The following is a 23,075-nucleotide window of genomic DNA, read 5'->3' on the forward strand; positions in this document are numbered from 1 at the left end:
GAGTACATTACAAAAAAGAAATAGAAGTATATAGAATTCATTGAATTGATAATATAAACATCTAGAAGAAAAACTGTTGCAAATTAATGGTATTAGTAGAACAAATATGCAACTATATAATAGTGCTAGATAACTATCTAAAGTGTATTAACATGAGTGAGTCATAGACCATCAGGCAATCAATAAATCTCATGCAGATGAGTCTCTGAGGTCAAGTGTTAAAAATCTACCAATAGATGTCTGAATCAGCCAAACAAATCAGATTTATATTGCAAATCAATGTATATTGTTCATATAAGTTGAATGTGCTTAATCAAAAGCAACAGGGCTATACCAAGCATGCATGTTTTTAAAGTAAAGAAACTTAACATATTAAATTCCCTAAGCAGCAAATGAATGATTTGTAAAATCAGATTTGAATAGGAGTCATACAGGGTGAAGATTACGTGTCTGCATACATAACAGTATTTTAAGAAATTAGTTCTTTATTCATATCATTTGAAGGAAATAAACTTTGAGAGAGAAAACAGGCAATTTTTGAAGACAAGTGTGTCTTCACACTGCTCTTGAATAACCCAGACAGTAAAGGAGGAAAAGGTGTTCCAAAACTAGTAAAAATGTCACTGCCCATATCTTCTACTTGCCCAACAAAAGTAAACTGTTCCTCTGTTGCCCACTTGTATTAAGGGCCTAATGCTGCAGGAAAACTTAGGAAGCACTCCACATTTTGTTCTTCACTCAAAGCCTTCATTTTTATTGATTTTAATCATAGGACATTTTTATTGATTTTAATCATAGGACATATGAAGAAAAAAAATATGAGTTCTGATTGTGCAGGTCTCCAGATTAATGCCCCCATTATCTAAATTATTTCAATTGGTCATCTTTGATAAGAGTACCGGAGAAAATGATCTACTGTTTCTCTCAAATTTGATTATAATTTTAGAGCTCTGTCAATGGCCATATAAGTTCTTGGAACTTGAAGTTGATACTCTTAGTAGCTTTAAAGGATCCACTAAAAAAGGTAAAGGTAGTCCCCTGTGCAAGCACTAGTCATTTCCGATTCTGGGGTGACATCGCATCACAACGTTTTCATGACAGACTTTTTATGGGGTGGTTTGCCATTGCTCTGGGTTCATATGTCCTCACTCTGGGGTGACCTTGCTTTCACAATGTTTTCACGGCAGACTTTTTACAGGGTGGTTTGCCATTGCCTTCCCCAGTCTTTTACACTTTACCTCCAGCAAGCTAGGTACTCATTTTACCAACCTCAGAAGGATGGAAGGCTGAGTCAGCCTTGAGCCGGCTACCTGAACCCAGCTTCTACCAGGATTGAACTCAGGTTGTGATCAGAGCTTGGACTGCAATACTGCAGCTTACTACTCTGCACCACGGAACTCCTTCAGAAGGGTCCACTAGAGAGACAAATTAACCCATATTCTTTTTCACCTTTTTGTTACGGCACTGTTCTAATTCATAAATTGCATCTCTGAGAAGATCCTTAAAGTCAATAGTTTTATTTTTCTGATGTTACATCTTTCCCAGACATGCTCCCTGCATTTGAACAGATCAGCCACTCTACCTCTAGATTATGTAAAGTCAGATAACCTTTTTATTTCAAATGTCTAAAGTGACACTAAATGAAGCAGAGCACTATTTCATAAGAATGAAACATGAAATACACCTAAACACCTGTAAGTTCTTCATGAATTCTATGTTGCAACAAGGATTGACTGCTGAATAAAGCAGCATTTTCTTTAGAAAGTTACTAAATTAACCCTTCAATTTAGCCTTCAGTGGGGACTTCATCAAAAGATTTTTTTAATCCCAGAAGCAAGAACTCATTACATAAGATCGGAGAATGAATTATACCAGCCTGACAAATATTAAAAATACTGATGTTATTAATATTCCTGGGGAGTAGTAGAATTTAAATGTTATATTTTATATTTCTTCAGAATAATCTTAATGTGTACTTTTCCCCTATATTTTATGTGTTTAATGAGTAATTTTCCATATGTTTAAAATATATATTTTAGTTAATCGTATGCCAAAGGCACAGGCTGAACTAGAGTGCAAATACTGCATGTGTATAGGTCATACTGAGATATACAATAAGAGCGGGTTTTTTTACAAAGAAAAATAAAATATGCACTATGCAGGCAGTATTGCTAGATGTCAGAACCTGCCACAGACCAACCTTGACTTGGAAGGAAAACTCCTTGGTGGAAGACACCTCAAGGCCTGAGGAGCCTCATGACTCTACAGGCCTTAGGGGAAGACCCCCTGCTTTCTCTACCACAGCAGATTCTCATTCAAGAAACAGTGGGGCAAACAAACCAGGAACTTCATGAGTGGATATTTCCTCCTCTAGCACTCCCAAATTCTACTTCCAGGATGTCAGCAAAAAGAAGGCAGAGAGACAGAGTTGAAACCTGGACCAGGCATTGAAGTGCATGCCTGTCAGGTGGAGGCATCTCATGTTCCAGTTTTCTTTCAGGAGGAGAGCACCACTGTCTAGATCAAGGGTGTCAAACATGTGGCCTGGGGGCTGAATCAGGCCCCCAGGGGGCTCCTATCAGGCCTTTGAGCAGGTCTGCTTCCTTCTCCCTCTCTCTTGCTTCCTTCTGCATCACAGCTTGCTTTGCCAGGCCTGTTCAATCACACATGAGCTACAGAGCAAAGCCTCTATTTTCTCCATTGGCTGAGGGTCCTCCCTTGGGGAGGAAGGGGGGGAGGGAGAGCTTGCTTTGCTAGGCTCTCTCAATCACACAGCAGGGCTACTGAGCCAAGCCTCTCTTCCTTCTATTGGCTGAGGCTCCTCCCTCTCCTTATCCCCTGAGTGGGGGAGGGAAAGAGCCAGAGCTTGCTTTGTCTGGTCTTCTTGATCCCACAAGCTAGATACAAAGAAAGTACCTTTTGAAAGAAAGAAAGAAAGAAAGAAAGAAAGAAAGAAAGAAAGAAAGAAAGAAAGAAAGAAAGAAAGAAAGAAAGAAAGAAAGAAAGAAAGAACCCCTTTGTCCTTTATAAAGTTTGTATCTTTGTTTCCTGCCATTACATTTTATGACACACATGGCCCTGCCCAACAAGGTCTCATTTATGTCAGATCCAGTCCTCATAACAAATGTGTTTGACACCCCTGGTCTAGATCTTTAGATCCAGGACCAAGTTTGGTAAAAAAAAAAAAAGGGGGGGGGGGCAAGGTTATCAGCTGTCTAAGTAAGTTGATAAGAACCTTCAACAACTCTTCAGCCCAGTTTGTGCTAGTCCTGGACAGGTCCTAATAATTAGGGTCATGCTATTCAGCTCCTCTAATTATACTAGGTGTCTGCCAGTCCAGAGACCGTAGATGGCCAGGCAAAGAACCACTGTGAGAGACAGGGGACTATCCTTCTCCTGAAGGGGAAAACATCCATTCAGCTGAGCTTATGGGAGTGCTGCTCTAGCATCCAGTCATCTTTCAGAAGGGGGATGCAATGTTGGAAGGAAACAAAAAAGGAGGAGTTCAGTTCTGCCTCAGGGAAAGAGCTGTGGTACACAGGTCTGACTCAGAAAAAGAGCAGGCAGAGTGAAGAGTAGCTCTGCCTGGTAGTGTGACAGACTAGTTTAGCTCTATCTCTGCAAGAGAATACAGCACTGAATTTTTAGGTAATAAGTAGACCTTGTACCATTTAGTCTGACTCTCAGGAGAGGGCAGGCTTGTGTAGGTGGAATCCTGTATGTGTGAGAGGATCCAACCTAGTGAAAGAGGATCCAGCCCTCTTGGGAACAGTGACCATAATGTTATTGAGTTCACCATTTGTATAAATAGAGAGTTGTCCCAAAAGACTAACACATCCACTTTTAACTTTAAAGGGGGTAACTTCTCTGAGATGAGGAGGCATGTGAGGAGGAAGCTGAAAAGAAAGGTAAATGGGGTCAAAACCCGTGGGGAAGCTTGGAAACTATTTAAAACTATGATCCTAGAGGGTCAGATAAAATATATACCACAAGTCAGGAAAGCCACAAATAGGTATAGAAAAAGACCTGCATGGTTAACAAAGTAATGGAAGCTGTAAAAGGTAGGGATTCCTTTAAGCGGTGGAAAGCTAGTGAAAGTGAGGCTTATAAAAGGGAACACAGGCTGTGGCAAATCAAATGCAAGTCTGTGATCAGGCAGGCAAAAAGGGACTATGAGGAGCATATTGCAAAAAACATAAAGACCAACAATAAAAATGTCTTCAAATACATTAGAAGCAGGAAACCAGCCAGGGAGGCAGTGGGACCCTTGGATGATCAAGGGGTAAAAAAGATTACCGAAGGAGGATAGGGAAATGACTGAGAAGCTAAATGCATTTTTTGCCTTCATCTTCCCTGTGGAAGACGAGAAGTGTTTGCCCACTCCAGAACCACTGATTTCGGGAGAGGTGTTGAAAGTCCTGAGTCAGATTGAGGTGATGAGAGAGGAGGTCCTATGACTGATAGACAGTTTAAAAACTGATAGGTCACTGGACCGGATGGCATACATCCAAGAGTTCTGAAAGAACTCAAAGGTGAAACTGTAGATCTCCTGTATGTAATCTTTCATTAAAATCTGTCTCCTTTCCTGATGACTGGAAGATAACTAATGTCACCCCCATCTTTAAAAAGGGTTCCAGAGGAGATCTGGGAAATTACAGCCCAGTCAGTCTGACTTCAATACCAGGAAAGTTAGTGGAGACCGTTATCAAAGAGAGAATTAGTAGGCACATTGATGAACAGAAGTTACTGAGGAAGACTCAGCATGGGTTCTGTAAGGGATGATCTTGTCTCACTAACCTGTTAGAGTTCTTTGAGGGGGTGAACAAGCATGTGAACAAAGGGGACCCAATAGATGTTGTTTACCTTGACTTCCAGAAAGCTTTTGATAAAGTTCCTCATCAAAGGCTCCTAAGTAAACTCAAGAGTCATGAAATAAAAGGACAAGTCCTCCTTTGGATCAAAAACTGGCTAATTAATAAGAAACAGAGAGTGAGTATAAATGGGCAATTTTCACAGGGGAGGGTGGTGAGCAGTGGGGTGCCACAGGGTTCAGTACTGGGTCCGATGCTTTTTAACTTGTTCATTAATAATTTGGAGTTGGGAATAAGCAGTGAAGTGGCTAAGTTTGCAGATGACACTAAATTGTTCAGGGTGGTGAGAACCAGAGAGGATTGTGAGGCACTCCAAAGGGATCTGTTGAGACTGCGTGAGTGGGCATCAACATGGCAAATGAGATTCAGCATGGCCAAATGCAAGGTAATGCACATTGGGGCCAAAAATCCTAACTATAAATACAAGTTGATGGGATGTGAACTGGCAGAGACTGACCAAGAGAGAGATCTTGGGGTCGTGGTAGATAACTCACTGAAAATGTCGAGACAGTGTGCAATTGCAATAAAAAAGTTCAACACTATGCTGGGAATTATTAGGAAGGGAATTGAAAACAAATCAGCCAGTATCATAATGCCCCTGTATAAATCCATGGTGCGGTCTCATTTGGAGTATGGTGTACACCACGCCTCAAAAAAGATATTATAGCATTGGAAAAAGTCCACAAAAGGGCAACTAGAATGAATAAGGGTTGGAACACTTTCTCTATGAAGAAAGGTTAAAACTCTTGGGGAAACGTCGACTGAGGGGTGACATGATAGAGGTTTACCAAGATTATGCATGAGATAGAGAAGGTAGAGAAAGAAGCACTTTTCTCCCGTTCTCACAATACAAGAACTCGTGGACACTCAAAGAAATTGCTGAGCAGTTGGGTTAGAATGGATAAAAAGAAGTACTTCTTCACCCAAAGAGTGATTAACACATGGAATTCACTGCCGCAGGAGTGGCGTCAGCTACAAGCATAGCAAGCTTCAAGAGGGGATTGGATAAACCTATGGAGCAGAGGTCCATCAGTGGCTATTAGGCACAGCATATTATTGGAGCTCTCTGTCTGGGGCAAATGATGCTCTGTATTCTTGGTGTTTGGGAAGGGCAACAGTGTGAGCGCTTCTAGTGTCCTGGCCCCACTGATGGACCTTCTGATGGCACTTGGGTTTTTTGGCCACTGTGTGACTGAAAGTGTTGGACTGGATGGGCCACTGGCCTGATCCAACATGGTTTCTCTTATATTCTTAGTGGCTAATCAGTAAAAGCCTATTAGTGCCTGAAAGCATTTAGGAAAATTCAGACTACTCTGTGAAGCCATAATGAGCTTAAATTTATGTGGTTCAGCCAGGCTTCTCCTTTGTCTTCCTGGAGATCTGTACTGTTGATCTGTTCTTTGAAACCAACCTGTAAATAAAGAAATCTTCTGTGTTGTTTATATAAAAATCCTGCCTCAATGATCTCCTCCATATTCTACTTGTGCACCACAAAATGTACCTCATGGCAGCAAACCAAGTCTGTCACTTGCTACCTTAGGAACATGTGGTAACTGAGGCAAAAGTTTATTATTCAAAAGAAACCTGGTTCCACAAAATCGTAGGAGGTTGTATGAGTTCCCTCAGGTGTTAGAACAGGCCTTTCACAATGAGACAGTCATGTTTTCTTACCTCAGTGACATTTGCATTTTGAATTTCCTTAATAAAGTTGTATTCACTGTTATCTCTGTGGGTGTGTTCATCTTTGTATTGTTCTATATTACAAGGCTTATTTCTACCAATCAAGATTTTGTTTTCCTTTAGCTGGCTACTTACATATCAACCGTCTCTGGCATATGACACTGGAGACTTCAGAGCAAATATAACATTGGAGATTTTGTAGAAAATCTCAGAGCATTTATGTATGCCTCATTAAATGTAGCGACTAGGGGTGTGCAAAAAAAAAATTCGGAATGAATCAGATTCGGAAATATACGGGGCCAAAAAATTCTGAATACCGTATATTTCTGAATACGGGTTCTTGGAATAGCTGCATATACGGTAGATGTGCGGCTATTTCCGAATATATGGCCTCATTATACCCTATGGCCGTTGAAATCAATGGCAAAATAGGGTATATTGGAAACCACCTGGAGGGAAGGGAGTTTGAGGGAGAGCCCCCAAATTTGCAGGGGGCCTGCAGGGGACTCTCCCCTACAAAACCTCCAAGTTTCAAAAAGATTGAGCTGGGGGTCCCATTCCAGGGGCACCCAAAGAGGATGCCTCTATCCCACCATTATACCCTATGGGCCATTGAAATCAATAGCCACATTAGAGGCTACTGGGGGCCAGGGGGTTTGAGGGAGAGCCCCCAAAACTGCAGGGAGCCCGCAGGGGTCTCTCCCCTACAAAACCCCCAAGTCTCAAAAAGATTGGGCCAGGGGGTCCAATTCCTGGGGCACCCAAAGCCAAACCTAACTTCACACCAGAGAATCTCTATAGGACCCAAAGGCACTACATCGATCTAACTTCTCTATGAACCCTACTGCCCTGGAACCAATATAAACCCAGTTGCCAATGCCAACATCACTGCCACACAAAACACAATCTGCTCAAGGTCTGCTCTGTAGACCTGGCTGCAGCAAACCCAGATGCCAGCTCTCCAGCCCTGCCCCAAACACACAGGGAGAGCGGGCCAAGCACAACAAGCATGCTGGTTCTGGGTCTCTCACCCAGGTGCCAGCTTCCCTGCCACAGAACACACAATCTACAGATGCCAGCTCTTCAGCCATGCCCCAAACAACGTAGGGAGAGCTGGCCAAGCACAACAAGCATGCTGGTTCTGGGTCTCTCACTCAGGTGCCAGCTTTCCTGCTACAGAACACACAATCTACAAATGCCAGCTCTCCAGCCCTGCCCCAAACAACACAACTTTCAAACAAGAGAAGCAGTGGACCACACCTAGCTCCATATCATTCTGTATCTGACACAAAGCAAGAAGCATTTAGACTTACCTTGAGTGATGGATGGTTGGCTGGTCCAGGCTTTTTTTGCTTTAATCAGGGTGCACCATGAGGAGGCGAGCCAGAGTTGCACCCCAAATGAGGAAGATCACTGGGAGGGCCTCAGATTGTGTGAGAGGAAGGAAACCATTCCTTCTCTCTCTGCTCAGCAACAATACACCAGCTATCACTGTCCCATTAGAGGGACCTCAGCATTGGTATGGCTGCCGGCTGCCTGTCATCATCACTGGCACCTCCCTCTTTCTTCCTCCTGCCCCTGAAAAAAAAAAACTGGGTTATCAAGGCTGGGCCTGTGGGTGCTGTCGGTTACAGTTGGGGGCTGCAATGGCCCTTTCAGTATTATTAGGCATGTGTGGATGGGGACTGGGGAAATTTGGATTGCTTTGCAGATTTTAAACCAGCATTCACTTTTAGTTTGGGGATGGATGAGGGGTGGGGGAGGGATGCACTGCCAATCAATTTGTGAGTGAGTTTTTGGGCTGTCTTTGGACTCTAGTCTTTTTTTAGTGGGAGAGCGTTTTACAACCGCCTTCCAAGCACAGGCCAAGAGAGGATACAGGCACAAGTAGGTGCTCACTTCATTCACTCTCAAAGTCTATGTTCGGGGAGCTGAACAGAGGCAAGTTGACCTTCAGGAAGATCAACTGCTCAACTGTCCAGGGTTGCATGCGATTGTGATGTGGGCAGATAATGTCGCCCATATGCGAAAAGACACGCTCGCTCTGCATGCTCGTCAGTGGGCATGAGAGGAACGCCTTAGCCACGGAGGAGAGGGCTGGCCAGACCTCCTCCTTCGTGACCCAGTAGTCCAAAGGAGATGTTTCCTGTGACTCGTTGGGCTCAGAAAGATAGTCCCTCACCATTGCAGCACCCGTCTCCGCTCTCAGGATCCTACCGCTGCCAGAGGGGCCAACGAGCTGCCCGATGAGTGTCATCTCAGGAATCTTCGTGGCGTGAATCCGGTGGGAAACACTGCCTAGCTGGGGAGGTTGGGGATGAAGAGCAGTGGAAGTGGCAGATGAGCTGCTTCCACCCCACTCCTCTTCAGTTACCGGCACTGGGTCTGCAATACTCGACCTTCTGGGAGAGGTCGTCTCGCCAGCGATCGAGCTCGTTGGCCCACTCAGCGACTGTGCCCTTAAGGTGCGGGTCTAACATGGTCACCATCATGTAGACCATATCCTGGGAGAAAGTCTGAAAGTGGGCCTCAAACCCTTCCTGCAGCCTAACAACCAGGGCACGCACCTCTGGAAGAACGTCTGCACGGCCTTGAGCTGGCACTAGAAATGAGGCCAGGTCCTCATGGGCCATCTGGACCACGGGGACGACCAGTGCGATGCTCGCCGTGTCAGACGAGAGCATTTCTGTGTGGATCTTGAAGGGCCCAAGAACCTCCACAGTCTGAGAAATGACCACCCAATCCTCTTGGGTGAGATGGTTCTCATCCCGAAAGACTTTCGTCTCAGAGACAAAGGCATCCAGAGCCGCTCTCTGCTCCACCATGCGCTCCAGCATGGCACAGGTGGAGTTCCAGCATGTGCTGACGTCACCAATCAGGCGGTGCCCTGGCATGCCTGTCAGTGTCTGTTTCTCATGCAGCAGATATGAGTCCATATTTCTGCGTGAGAAGTGACCCATGATGTGCCGACACTTCTGGAGGAGAAGTCAGTACTCATGGGTCACGGCTAGATACCGACGATCCTGGCTTTTCGTCTGGCCCAATGCATCCTTAACCACAAGGTGAAGGTGGGCCATGCAAGGAAGGCATTGTAGGCCCTGATGCTGGACAGCCACCTTGATATTGGACCCACCATCAGTCACCACGAAGCCCGTGGCGACGTCCCTGCTGCCTACCCAGACCTCTAACTGCTCTGAGAGTGTTCGCCGTGTGCGGCACATTGACTGCTTCAGCATGCAGCAAGGTCCAGCAATAGCCCGCCTGGCAGCCCTGACCCTACCTGCCGCTACTGCCACCCCCACCCTGCAGCTCACTGGGTTGCGACCAATGCACAGTCAGGAAGAGATACCCCTTGAACGCATGTTGAGAGCTCCAGGTATCTGAGGTGAAATGAACAGTCCCCCCCAGCAGCACGGGACAAATGCGCCTTCACCACAGATCTGGTCGCCTTGAAAGCAGCTGGCACAAGGGTCTTGCTAATGGTGGTTCTAACAGGAACTTTGTACCAGGGTGCCAGGTACTCGAGCAACCCTAGCACCCCAGGATTCTCAACCACTGAAAATGGAAGCCCATGGGCGACCAACCTGGCAAGGTTCCAGGTGATCACCCTCCTGCCATACCTGATTCCCCCTCTTGGCACACAGGTGCCACCCCCACTAAACATCTCAGGCAGAGATGGCTAGCATCCCTGCACTGCCACAGAACTCTCCTGGAGAGCTCCGGAGGTAGTTGCAATGGGACAGACCTCCTGGCTGGGTGGTGTTGGCCGCTTGGGCCCCCCAGCGCCAGCCTGCTTCTCCCCCTTAAGAAGCACTGCTGGGTGGTGCTTCCACAGGTGGTTTTCTGCATCCCCCCCAGAGTCAGGTGGGCAGGCTCCCGCCCATGACTGATCCGGCCCTGCACATCTGGCACTGTACATAGTTGGAAATGCTTCCAGACTTTGGAGGTGTATGGATACCCAAGCTGACTGTCAGCCACCTCTTGTGAGGTGCTCGGGGCAGACACATCGTGTCTTGGGGTGGCAGGAAGGGCTGGCTGCTGGGGGGAAGTGGGTGGAGATGGAGGCACCTCGTGTTTCTCCATCTCTTCCCCCTCCACCCCATGCGGCTTCCCTTCCTGGCCATCCCCTGAAGGACTGCTGGTGCCTGAAGGAACCGAAGAAGGGGGTTGGTCCTCCTCAACCAGCTTCTCCTTCAGCTCATGCACGACACTCTGCACCCTCCTTGGGGTGATCATTTTGGATAGAAAACTGTCCCCAAATCTCCTCTCCAAAGAGAGCTGCTCTTGCTGCCCCTCCTCCAGCTGCTGAGGCCAAGCGATATCAGCTGGAGGAGATACTGTCCGAGCAGCAGACCCCTGCTCAGTGCCAGCACCTAATGTTACCTCTGCTGGGGGCGCCCCAGCAGCATCCTCGATGAAGGGCCCAAGGCGAACCTTCTTCTTCATCACACTCTGGCCAGAGGTCGGAGTGCTGGAAGGCGGCTGTGGAGTGGCCCTACGCACAGGTGGGGTGGAAACCTGGGTCCTCCCCCTTCCCCCCACCCCTCTAGTCTTCTCCTTGGCCTTGCCCCCAGGGCCCATGTTCTGCTGCCTGCCACTCATGTCACCCTTGGCCAGTCTCACACAACCTGAACTGAGAGTGGGTTTTTTTACAAACCTTACCATACTATACCATTCAATTTATCACATTAGCACATATTGCCATAGCATCAAACAACCAGATTCAGCAATAAAACAAAAGAAACAAGAAGAGAGAGAGAAAAAAAACAGAATACCTCGTGCCTTAATACAATAAGATACAGTAAAACTCAATTTTAAAAACCAGATATAAAATTTAAAACATCAGAAAAAATTTAACCGGTACCACACTAGTAAGCTACCCAGAATAATAATAATGAACAATTAGTGTGGTACAGTCTTCATTTTCTTTTCCATAATGCCAGTCATGAATCTTGCAACTTGGAGGGTAATATGTCTATCTCTGTCAGACAGCAAGAAGACTAGTTTCTCCTCATTTGACTTACCAAAAAGAGAAGATAAAATACTATCCAGAAACCTATCCCGTTCAATCTTAAAATCAGGACAATAAAATAGGGAGTGATAGAGGTCCTCAATGGATGTTAGGTCACAAGTACAAACTCTTTTCTGAAAAGGAATCTGCCTAAACCGGCCTTCATTGGCCAGTATTGGCAGTATATCAAAGCGAGCCCTCGTGAAGGCTTTCCAGTGCTTAAAGTTCGTCAGAATTACAAAATATGGGGGAAGTAACGGAAGTGACAAGGGCAGCTGGCTATAATTCACAGAAGTTTTCAGTTCGCCTATAATTCCCCTATCAGCTTGGATAGATTGGTCTATCAACCTTTGCGCAGTGGCAGTATCGTAGCCAATGAGGTTAATCCCAGGCGCGATTATTGCTAATTGAAACTTTTACAAACCTAACTCACTGCACTGTACCCTGAACCAACAGGTGCCCTGACTTCTTTTTAAAAACCTTCCCACCAAAACCTTTTTGTTTGTTTTTTTGGCCCCTAACCTGTCCTCCTTTGGGTTGGGGTAGTAGTAGTCTGGTAAAGTTTAGAAGACTAGGTGATCCTGCCTCTACCTGGCTACAGTTTTTAAAAGGCTACCTTGAGATGAAGGCAATCCTTGTTATATCCTCCTAGTTAAACTTCTCCTAACTAGATCCTTGGACGAACCGGATTTCCTTGCAAACTAGAAATCAGGTGTCCCCTATAACTTGAGAGAAGCTGTGGTATACCCTATGGAAATATAAGGATGCACCAGCTTTCAGTGGCTGAAATCAAGATGCACTGCAACCCTAGTCTCTTTAAAAGGGAGCCTGATGTGGCCAGGTAGTCACGCTGCCTTTTATGAGAAACCTAAAATCTTTTTAAATCACCCCTATCTGGCCTAGTTGAATTTTGAAAGAAGATAAAGCCCTAAACTGGATTTAAAAAAAAAATTAAAAAAAACAATCCCTAAAAACACCCTTATTAGTAGGGTAGCCTATTCAGTGGCCCTAGCCAAACTGAAAGCACCCTCAGACTCCAAAAATAACTCTATAAAAACATGAAAGTGACCCACCCCACACAGCCCACACACCAACCCCCACACCAACCAGAGGTAATTTAAAAAAACCAAAACATGACAGAAAGAAACTTAACTTTTAACCCCCCCCCCCAAAAAAAAAACTAGAACCAGGAAAAGGGACAATAGGACAGGAGGATGCAAAACCAGTAGCAACAGAGAATAGATCCAAACAGATCACCGAGAAAAGGCCAGCAAACTCAATTGTTAAAAAAGTGACCTTTTCAACAAAAACCTCAGGCCAAATCAGTCAACAACACCCCCCTCCCCCCCCCCCCGCAAAACCAGAACCAGGAAAAGGGACAATAGGACAGGAGGATGCAAAACCAGCAGCAACAGAGAATAGATCCAAACAGATCACTGACAAAAGGCCAACAAACTCAAAAAGTGACCTTTTTAACAATGAAAATTAGGCCAAACAGCCCCCCCCCACCAAAGAACCAGAACCAGAAGAGAAAAGGAACAACAGCAGCACAACACAGCAGCAACAAATCAAACACAGAATCCTTTTTCAAACAGTAAAAAACTTAACTTTTAACAATACAGGAACTTTACCAAGCCCTCCCCCCCAAAAAACCCCTTCATCCTAACCCCAAAAAATCCAAGCCATCCAAATCAGAAAAAGTAAAAGGACACTGCATTTTTAAAAGTCCTCTCACTAAAGTAAGATATGGGCAAATTGGCAAAACGCCCCCCCACCCCAGGCCCCGACCCCCAGCAGAATCCCCTGACCCCAAATAAGCTACCCAGTACTCACACACCCAAATCTGGATAAGTAAAGGGACTCTGAGTCTTAAAAAGTCCTTTTACTAACGAAAATAAAAACAAGAACCCCAAGACTGTCTTACCTTAGACGTCTGCTCTTCCCCAGGCAGGTCAGGCAAGGCTGAGAGAGAGCAGCAGCAGCTGAGGCCAAGGGCCAATGCAGCACAATCACTCTCACACACCAACACACCAACACAGCAGCAATGGAATGGAGTCCAGCCAGGCAGACTCCTTAAAAAGGTTCTCTGGCCCTAAACAGAGCAGTTTAAAAAAATAGCACTGCTCTGTGATTGGCCAGAGAACACTGTTTACTTGGATACCCAAGTAAACAAAAGAACAACAATGTTGCTGATGGCTGGGGGATTAGCCCAGCCATCAGCTACATAACAGCCCTGCAAAGCATGCATTTGCAATGCATTTTGCAAATGCATGCTTTGGGTTGGCTGCTGGGGCTTCTCTCCCTCTCCTCCTCCCTCCCTGATCCCAGTGAGGCTATGGGAGAGGCAGGAAAAGGCTTCCAAAGGCGGGAAAGGAGGCAAGCATACAGTGCCGTATACTTCCGAATCAGGGGTGATTCGGTGGCTTCTTTGATTCGGCCGAGTCGAATGCACACCCCTAATAGCGACTTCTAACTGCACTGTAAGTCCATTGAGAATTGTTCCTGGAGATCAGAAGGCTCTACTAATTTCATTATTTTTCCTTACTTGTAGAAAAAAAAATTAAGAATGAAAGGCAGAAAAGATCTAGTGCTCTACGTCAGCGCTCCCAGCACAGTTTCCAAATATGATGCCAAAACTGGAAGCAAATAATTTACAACATTTGACTTAATGTTTAATTAACTGAAAGTCATCACTGCAAATTATGTCTTCCATTTCAAGCCAGAATTCTCAACTGCCAGACCTGAAATAATTAAGCAATATATTACAATTAAGAAATGTAATTTTAATTTAATTATGATATATCATACAACTGTTTGTGTTTAGCTGGCATTCACTGAGCAAAATACTGTAATATCCAATAACACTTCAATGTGTAACTAATGTTTTCTCAAGCTATCTTTCATAGTATTTGGTGTTTCCCAGAACAAACAGAACAGTGTCAGCAATTTGTATAGAGGCTACCAGTAACTCAATTTTGCAGCATAAATCATAGTATTTAGTAGATCCTGTCTACATCAGGGATGTGGACTTTTCAATTTCCCAGGGGGGGTGGGGCTGGGGCCCAGTCAGAGGCATTTGATCCAGTGACATCATAGAGAGGAACCAGTGACATCACAGGGAGGGGTCTCCATTATCACTACCTATGAATTTATGGAGAAGCTTCCTCCCCATAAATTTAGGGTGCATCCCCAACAATGCCCATGGACCAGGCCAAACCCAGGAAAAGCTGGGAGTTGGCCAGTGGTTATAGTGGTATCTCAGAGGTCTCTTGCTTGCTGTGTCCTGTTTTTGAAATTCACTTTTACAATAGTCACTTTAAGATCTGCAAATATACATATTGTGCATAGGACAAACCAATGGTCACAAATTTGACAGTAAAAGGCAATACAGAAAAACTTTAGGAGAAACATTTTATAAGTTCCCCTGGATGTTCACTTACAGGTGTCTTGTTTCTGCCTCATTAATAAAGTACGATTGTACTGAAATTGACAAAACTATGGCATCACTTTGATAAATTCATGGGTCTCTGACCCAGGGCAGAATACAAAACAGTTTCTAGGCACTCAATTTCTGAGTAATATACAATGCTATGCTGAAAATTTGGTGCCTCTACCTCAAAAAACAGCCCCTCCAGAGCTCCAGATACCCACAGATCAATTCACCGTTATACCCTTTGGGAATTGATCTCCATAGGGAATAATGGAGTGTCCAGCAGACTTCTCCCTTCCCCCCACTGTTTTCTGAGGATCCTGAAGCACGGGGGGGGGCCTCCAAACTGGGGGATCCCAACTGGGGATTGGCAACCCTATGCCTAGGTGGTGAACAATTGTCAATACATACCTACTTGACCAAGTCTTTAAGAGTGTAGTCATTTTGAGGGAAAAAAAGGCTTGTTGGGGCCATTAATTTTCAAAAGGATCTGGTTCAGCATCCACTTAAATGAATGTAAACAATCACAGGCTTGAAGAAGACACAAAATATCTATCTGCCAAAAGAACCCTCAAATACTATAGCAATATGTATGCAACATAGTAATACAATGTTATTCTTCCCCCCACCCCCCAGTTTCTTCTGCAATCATTAACTAGTTGAACAAAGTTTGAGTCCAGTAATACCTTTAAGACCAACAAAGTTTTATTATGGGTATAAGCTATCCTGTGCTAGCACACTTCCTCAGATACATTGAAAACAGTTTCCTCAACCCTTACTTACAGGAGTTGGGTGGTTGTCAGAAAAGCCAAGATACATAAATACTGGGTGATTATAGTTGATTACAGCTGAGACTGGATGTGAGAAAGATCTGTGAATTGCATAAAATTAGCATGCAAATACAAGAGTTAACTGGGGTTACACACACACAAATATTTCTCTGACACGAGGCATAGATTTTTTTTTGCTAGGAAGTAGGATGGGGTATAAATTGAGATTAGAAGGAAAAAGAAGAAGACCGTAGATTTATAACCCTCAGTGCGGTCATAATCTCCTTTACCTTCTCCCTCCACACACGTAACAGACACCCTGTGAGGTGGGTGGGGCTGAGAGAGCTCTCCCAGAAGCTGCCCTTTCAAGGACAACTCCTGTGAGGGCTATGGTTGACCCAAGGCCATTCCAGCAGCTGCAAGTGAAGGAGTGGGGAATCAAATCCAGTTCTCCCAGATAAGAGCCTGCACATTTAACCACTACACCAAACTGACTCTCTTGTAGTTGCTTGGTTATTTACTGCCATTCACAGATCTCTCACATCCAGTCTCAGCTATAATCATAGTACTTATAGTACTCATGAACCTTGACTCTAAATTCTGTTTCTCCTGTACCTGATGAAGTGTGCTTGTACACAAAAACTTATACCTAGAATGAAATTTTGTTGTTCTTAAAGGTGCCACTGGATTCAAACTTTATTGCTTCAGAACAACACAGCTACCCACCTGGATCTAAATAAAACGGTGTGCATGCACATGAAAACTTATATCTAGAATTAAACTTGGTTGATCTTAAAGATGCCACTGGACTCCAACTTTGTTCTGCTGCTTCTGACTGACATGGCTACCCCACCTGAATCTGTTAGCTAGTTGGTTGCCGCTTTGAACCTGTACCATACCATTTTAGGTAACAGCAAAAGGAAAAGCATGAACATGTACAGAGTGCACATTCTCTGGCAATGTTGTCTCTGGACTGCGCACAGGATAAAAGGAAATTTTAAAAGGCCTCTGACCTTCATAGCCCCTTCTCCCAATCTCACTTTCCCCCAATTGTAAGTACGATGAGCCCAACAAAGGCCTTGCAGCCTGACTGTTACCACACCGAAAGTGGATGCTTTCAGGGGGTTAAGGACTATACTTTTTTCCCCCAACAGACACCAAACGTATTTAAATATTGATGTGTTCTGGATATCAAAACCTTAGTAATTAATCTAGAGAGTCCAAAGATACAGCAAAATTTTTTGCAGATCACAATTACCTTTTACAATATCAAGTGTCCTCCTTCAGCACTCTAGACCGGCCAGATGAATGGACAAAATTGCCATTCGTAGATCTCAGGTGAGAGATCTGTCCCTCCTGATAATCAAGCAGCAAAAGAGCTTCTCGTGCCAACCCAGAAACATTATCAAGGTTCTTTCCCCACCCCTTTGACCCAGGTATGTTCAGGCTAAAAACAGCTTTTCCTGTCACCAGAGATAGTCTTCCTGTTCACATACATGTTTTCTGGGAGGGGAGATAAGGGGGATGTTTATTTATCTATCCATTCTCTGCTCTGTAGCTCAATTAGCATGTGTAAGAAAGTGAAAAAGTTCATTACACCTCTGGCTTCCTTCTTCACAACCCAGAGGAAAAACACACAGATTGGGGAGCTTTACTGCTTCACACGCCTTTGAAGATTATTCCTTCTTGAAAATTCCCGGGTGGGGGGGCTCAGCCCTTCAGCCCCCACCCCCGGAGTTTATGCTTATGGTCTACATTCTCAGACAGAATAAACTAAAAAAGAATCCCAAACTGCTGGACAAGTCAGCATCCTGTCACTATCTGACCCTGTAATTTGGTTGCTAATAATGTAAAAATGATCTGTTTCTCCCAACCTTTTCTTCATGGACCTTAGCATAACTTTTAAAAAACATAATACATTTAATTTGCAAAGTACATCACAGTCTTTGGGATGTTGGCCAACAATACAAGTTAGACTGCTATGTACCATTTATACAGCACCATCAGTTTTCTTGGTACTTTCCATGTAACAATATCAGAAGCCAACACAACTCATTTCAACTAGGAAAAGAGCACATTTCTCAGTGAGACGCACAGCAGAAGCAGAGGGGGAGGGGAAGAGGAAGAATAACAGGGAATGAATGTAAACAATTGCAGTTATCTGGATTACAGACTTTTCAGCACTCCAGAGATAACAGTAAGAACAGTTGTCTAACCCCTCTTCTCGTACCAAGGTTTAACGCACAAGCCCTCCACCTACAATATTATACATTGCCATAGGTTACTTCTACCTGCATTTATTATGTTGTTAGCTGTCCTTTACTAAATCAACTAAGTGTAGGGAAACTGAGTTTTTCCTTTTAATTGTTATTCATTATTTTGGTCACCACACACATTCATTTTTGTTGTTGTTGTATTAATTTTTCCCTTCTCCTGCTTTCTCTTGTTTTTCCATTCCATTTGTTTCTCTAAATGTGATGGGACTTCATCTCTCTCACACACACATGCTCTCTCTAGCTCTTTCTCTCTGGCACACAAAAGCTTATACCTGGCTCTTTCTCCCCCCCCCCTCTCTGAAGAAGTGTGCAAACACTCAAAATCTCATACCTGGAATAAAATGTTGTTGGTCTTAAAAATTTAAAAGTGGGACTCTCTCTACCTCTTTCCTTCCCCAGGCCCATAGCCTTGGGGGGCCTGTGTGGGCACTGCCCACTGACTTCCAGGGGGCCCTGGAATAAAAATAAATATCTGAGCCCAGGAGGCTCTGAGGACGGCGGAATTAGGCTTATTGAAGAAAGCAAGCTTCATTCTTTTAAACCTGATAGTTGAAATTTAATTTAGTGAGGTCAAGTTTTTCAGTGTTTTTACATGTCAGAACACAAGCAAACCCGTGCAAGGGCTGCTTCACTGGAGAAAATGCAGGAACAACTGGCTGCAATGGAAGCCAGGATGATGAAAGGGATGAAGGAGATGATAACTGCTTCCAAAAAAGAAATTAGAAAAGATATTGAAGAGCTAAAAAAAGATATAGAGGATCTCAGAAATGAGACTGTGGTAACATCAAAGAAAGTGCAAGAGGTGGAAGGGAGAGTGAAAATACATGATTCCACATTGTTAAAAATACAAGAAAAGGTGGCAATTCATGACTGCAAATTGATGGAGACCCAGACATGTCTGAGAGGAGTACCTGAGGATGAAAAAACTGACCTGAAAGAATATATAATAAAAATAATTGCAGAATTTCTGGAGGAAAATCCTGAAGGGACTAGAAACATGTATGACTAAATGTATAGAGTGAATTCACTTTATGCAAAAAAAAAAATCTACCAAGAGATGTGGTTATAAGATATATGACAAAAGAAATGGTGGGAAAGATTATGAATAAATTTTTTTGAAAAAACACTGATAGTGGGAGGCAGCAGAGTAAGAATTATGAAGGAGTTGCCGAGACAAGTGATAAATGACAGAAGAGCATATAAGAAATTGACAGAAAAATTACAGGACAATTAAATGAGGTATAGATGGATAATACCTGAAGGTATGAACTTTGAACTTCAAGGAAGAAGGGTTACAATTACAAACACACAGGAACTGCATAGATTTTGTGAAGAACACAAAGAATTTGCACCATGATGGATTACAAATTATTATCTTGGAATGTAAATGAACTAAATTCACCATAAAAAAGAAAGGCAACATTTCACTGGATTAAAACGCAAAATTGTAATAGTTTGTCTACAAGAAGTACATATTAAACGAAAGGATTACAAATTTTTATGGAATAAGCAATTGGGACTAGAATTCCATTCATTGGCTGAACAGAAGAAAAGGGGAATGTTTTTTTATATTAAACAAGAATTGGATCCGAAATTAGTGTTTAAAAATAAAGATGGTAGAAATAATATTAAATGCAAAAAAAAACCCGTTATTGGGATTGTATGCACCAAATGGAGCAAAGGATGCTTTTTTCAGACATTATGCAACAATTTGATGAAGTGACATATGATCAAGTTTTGATAATGGGGGATTTTAATGGAACAATTAAGAATACACTGGATAGGTCTGGGGGGAAAAATAAGAAAGGGAAATTGCCAAAGTCTTCTCTTTTTTTTTGAACTGGTTAAGCAAGAAAATTTGAAAGATATATGGAGAAAATTTATGACAATGGGGCTTTTTCTCAGAAACCACAAGTAGACCAAACAATAAATTCCTTCTCACTTTTTAAATGTCCTTTAAATTTACACAGTCCAAATTTCGCCCCTTTTCCCCTTCTTCTTCCAAGCTTTCTAAATTCCAATTTACCACCTTCTGATTTTATTTTGTTAAATTTTAATTAGTCCTGGAATGAAAGATAGTGATCTGTACCTTTTCTGTAGTTATCCAGATCAACACCGATTTTGCATAGCTTTAGATGTTTAGTAGAATCAAAGAAGATTAGGATCCTGTCGCGCTTAAGTCAAATAAATGACTCTGGAAACCTCTGCAGATGATGAAAATGCAACTTGTCTCTGGAGTCTCTTTAAAGCCTCAAAGGAGCCCCCCCTCCCGGGACTCCCTTTTAGCCAAAGTAAATCTCCTCAAAGTTTTCTGTGCATATCTTGGACTAATCTCTGAATGAGAAAAATAGACAGTAGGCATTAGATTGCCTTTCACTACCCCGAACAGAAGTTCCAGCCTGCTCCCCTTCTGATAAGCAGTTCAGCTCGGCATTTTCCAACCCCGGAAGTCCAGTGAAAACCATTTGTTTTCTTGTCCTGTCTGTTAGAGGTCACCAAACACAAGACATTTTCACATGGATGTTACATTGCATTCACTACCCATGGGAAAGCTATGCAGCTCTCCTGGTTCAGATGCATTGTTTCATTCGCACCATCACAGCATTGTTCTAGGAACAATCATATATAGGCTATATCCATATGCACTATGGTTCTTCTTGGGCTCTCTTGTGGTGACTGAGTGACTCTGTGTGTGTGTGTCTTTCTGTTTGGGTGTGTGTGCACATGTTTGGGTGTGTCTGGACATCCACTAAATTACACTCCCAACAGGAAACTGGGTACAACTATGAGTGGAATGCTGGTTCATTCTGCTCACCTTTCTTCTCGGATTTCTGTTCTGGAATAGGTAAATATAATCCCATGTAAAATAAGTTCCCTTCGTGTCTCTATATATGCAAAGGTTTTAAAATTGTTTTTATGTCTTATGTTTTTATTGTTTATTTTATTGGTCACACTAATGTGCTTGTGTTGACCCTTGGTCTGTGAGCCGCCCTGAGCATGCCTATGGCAAGGAGGATGGCATATAAATTAAATTAATAAATAAATATACAGCTACCACCTTTATTTTTTAAACTTGTATGAGTGTTTATAGAGTGCTTTTTCAATTAATACGTTTGATTTTTATTTCTTCTAATTTTCTATAATAAAAACCATTTCATTAATTAAGGCTTGGTTCATTTGAGAGCTCTAAGGAGGGAAAAATCCTTGTAAACATAGATAGAGATCCTGCTTGTTGCCCCCCTTGCTTGTTTGGGTTTCCTAGCTAATTCCCCCAATAAACTCAGGAGATCCTCACAACCACTTGGGTAACAGGCCATGACAACAGAAGCCCTCGCACTCTTGCCTCCCATCAAGAATAAAGAATACAGATCATCACTTGCCCAGACAGAGAGTTCCAGCTATACCTTATGGCTAATGGCCACTGATAGACCTTTGCTCCGTATGTTTCCCCAATCGTCTCTTGAAGCCATCTATCCTTGTGGCTGCCACCACCTCTCATGGCAGTGAATTCCATTTGCCATGTTGACGCCCCCTTGCCCATCCTCAATAGATCTCTTTGTTCTCACCGCCCTGACTTGTCCTTTTACCTCATGACTCTCGAGCTTACTAAGGAGCATTTGATGAGGAACTGATGAGGTCTTGGGCATTACTGAGGGCCAAGTCCAGTATCATCTCTCCCCTGGTAGGTTCTGTGACCATCTGTTCCATAGCATAGTGATTGAGAGTGTCTAGAAACTCAATCTCTTTCTCCTAACTTGAACACATATTGACCCAATCAATGTGTGGGTAGCTAAAATCACCTATTACAACAGTTATTTTCTCTAGCTGCTATCTTTAATTCTTTCATCTAGTTCTTTCATCATTTAATTCTTTCATACTAGATTACCCAGTTAGCAATTTTTTTCCTCCCAACCCCATTGTACTCAGTGCTTATTTGCATTATTATTTTACACAAGTTGAGACTTAGTTACATTACCAGCAAACGCTGCAAACCTGTTGTCCCCTTTTGTAAAGGCATGCTGCATTTAACACTCTGAGACTTACATTTGACAAAGCAAAGGATGTGTTTATCTTAGGAAAGTACTGCTAATTTCTTAAAATATTATTATTATTTGATTCCATTATCCTTTTGAACAATTCTAACAGTATCCAAGAGAATGCTTCTGCAGTAGCATTTGCCTATAATTTGTGATTTTCCTCCCACAACTGGATGTCTCTTGCACCTCTTGGTCTGATAAGTCTTTCATTTTATTGGGTTTGTAAGAATAATTTCCCAGTGGGAAGCTACAGGCATAATTCTTTGTGGGGGAATGCAAACAATTGTACACTCAGAGCAATAATGAATGATTGTTATCTGTCAAATCCCTTCTCTCTCTGGTTCTCTGAAAATTTTTTAAAAATGAGAATGGTTATTCAAATCAATGTTATTTAGGATACCATGCAGTATCAGAACAGCCTGTTCAGAACCAAAGCAAACGTTTGAGCCAGCCCTCAGGCCACATTCAGATTGCTCAAATATATGCTCCATAAAAGTGTTTTGCTTTTGCTAGAGCCCAAGTAAAGGTATCACAAACTGCTCATAAAACAAACATTGAGTTAAAAGTATGATAATGTATAAGGGTATGTATTTCAGCACAATGGGTATTATAATATGGAGGCAGTTAACTACCCACAGATGCAATGGTTTTTGTCAGTATACCAATGAGAGAAGTAAATAATTTAACAGAATATTGTCTGAAGCAAATGTCAGTGGAAGTAAAATGCTTTCAATAAAGGTGACTCCAGAATGAAAAAAGGGAACTATTTTTTTCTGAATAATACGCAATTCTACAGTTTAAATAGGGTTCACTTTTGGCTACAGAGTTCAAGGAAGCTTCAAAGTGGTTTAATTATCCTGGAAGAATTTCTTAGTGTTGTAGCTACTATTGGTGCTCAGAAACTTCCTGCACAAAGGCACATACAGTATATGAATAATTATGCAAATACAATCAAATGTTTGTATATATGGAATTGCTGTCAGTTAGTTTGCTTATGCTT

At 43.0% G+C, this 23,075-nt stretch overlaps 1 protein-coding gene and 1 non-coding gene across 3 annotated transcripts in view; both read left to right on the forward strand.

The window, feature by feature from the left end:
* Positions 1 to 23,075, forward strand: part of SYT1 (synaptotagmin 1) — a 668,825-nt gene that overhangs the window by 334,962 nt on the left and 310,788 nt on the right. The gene's annotated exons all lie outside the window — the stretch shown is intronic.
* LOC132576720 (U4 spliceosomal RNA) lies at positions 11,909 to 12,042 on the forward strand. The gene has a single exon (XR_009555774.1). It is a non-coding gene; the product is annotated as a U4 spliceosomal RNA (small nuclear RNA).

This window comes from Heteronotia binoei, chromosome 8 (genome assembly GCF_032191835.1).
Source record: "Heteronotia binoei isolate CCM8104 ecotype False Entrance Well chromosome 8, APGP_CSIRO_Hbin_v1, whole genome shotgun sequence".
Classification (NCBI taxonomy): Eukaryota; Metazoa; Chordata; class Lepidosauria; order Squamata; family Gekkonidae; genus Heteronotia; species Heteronotia binoei.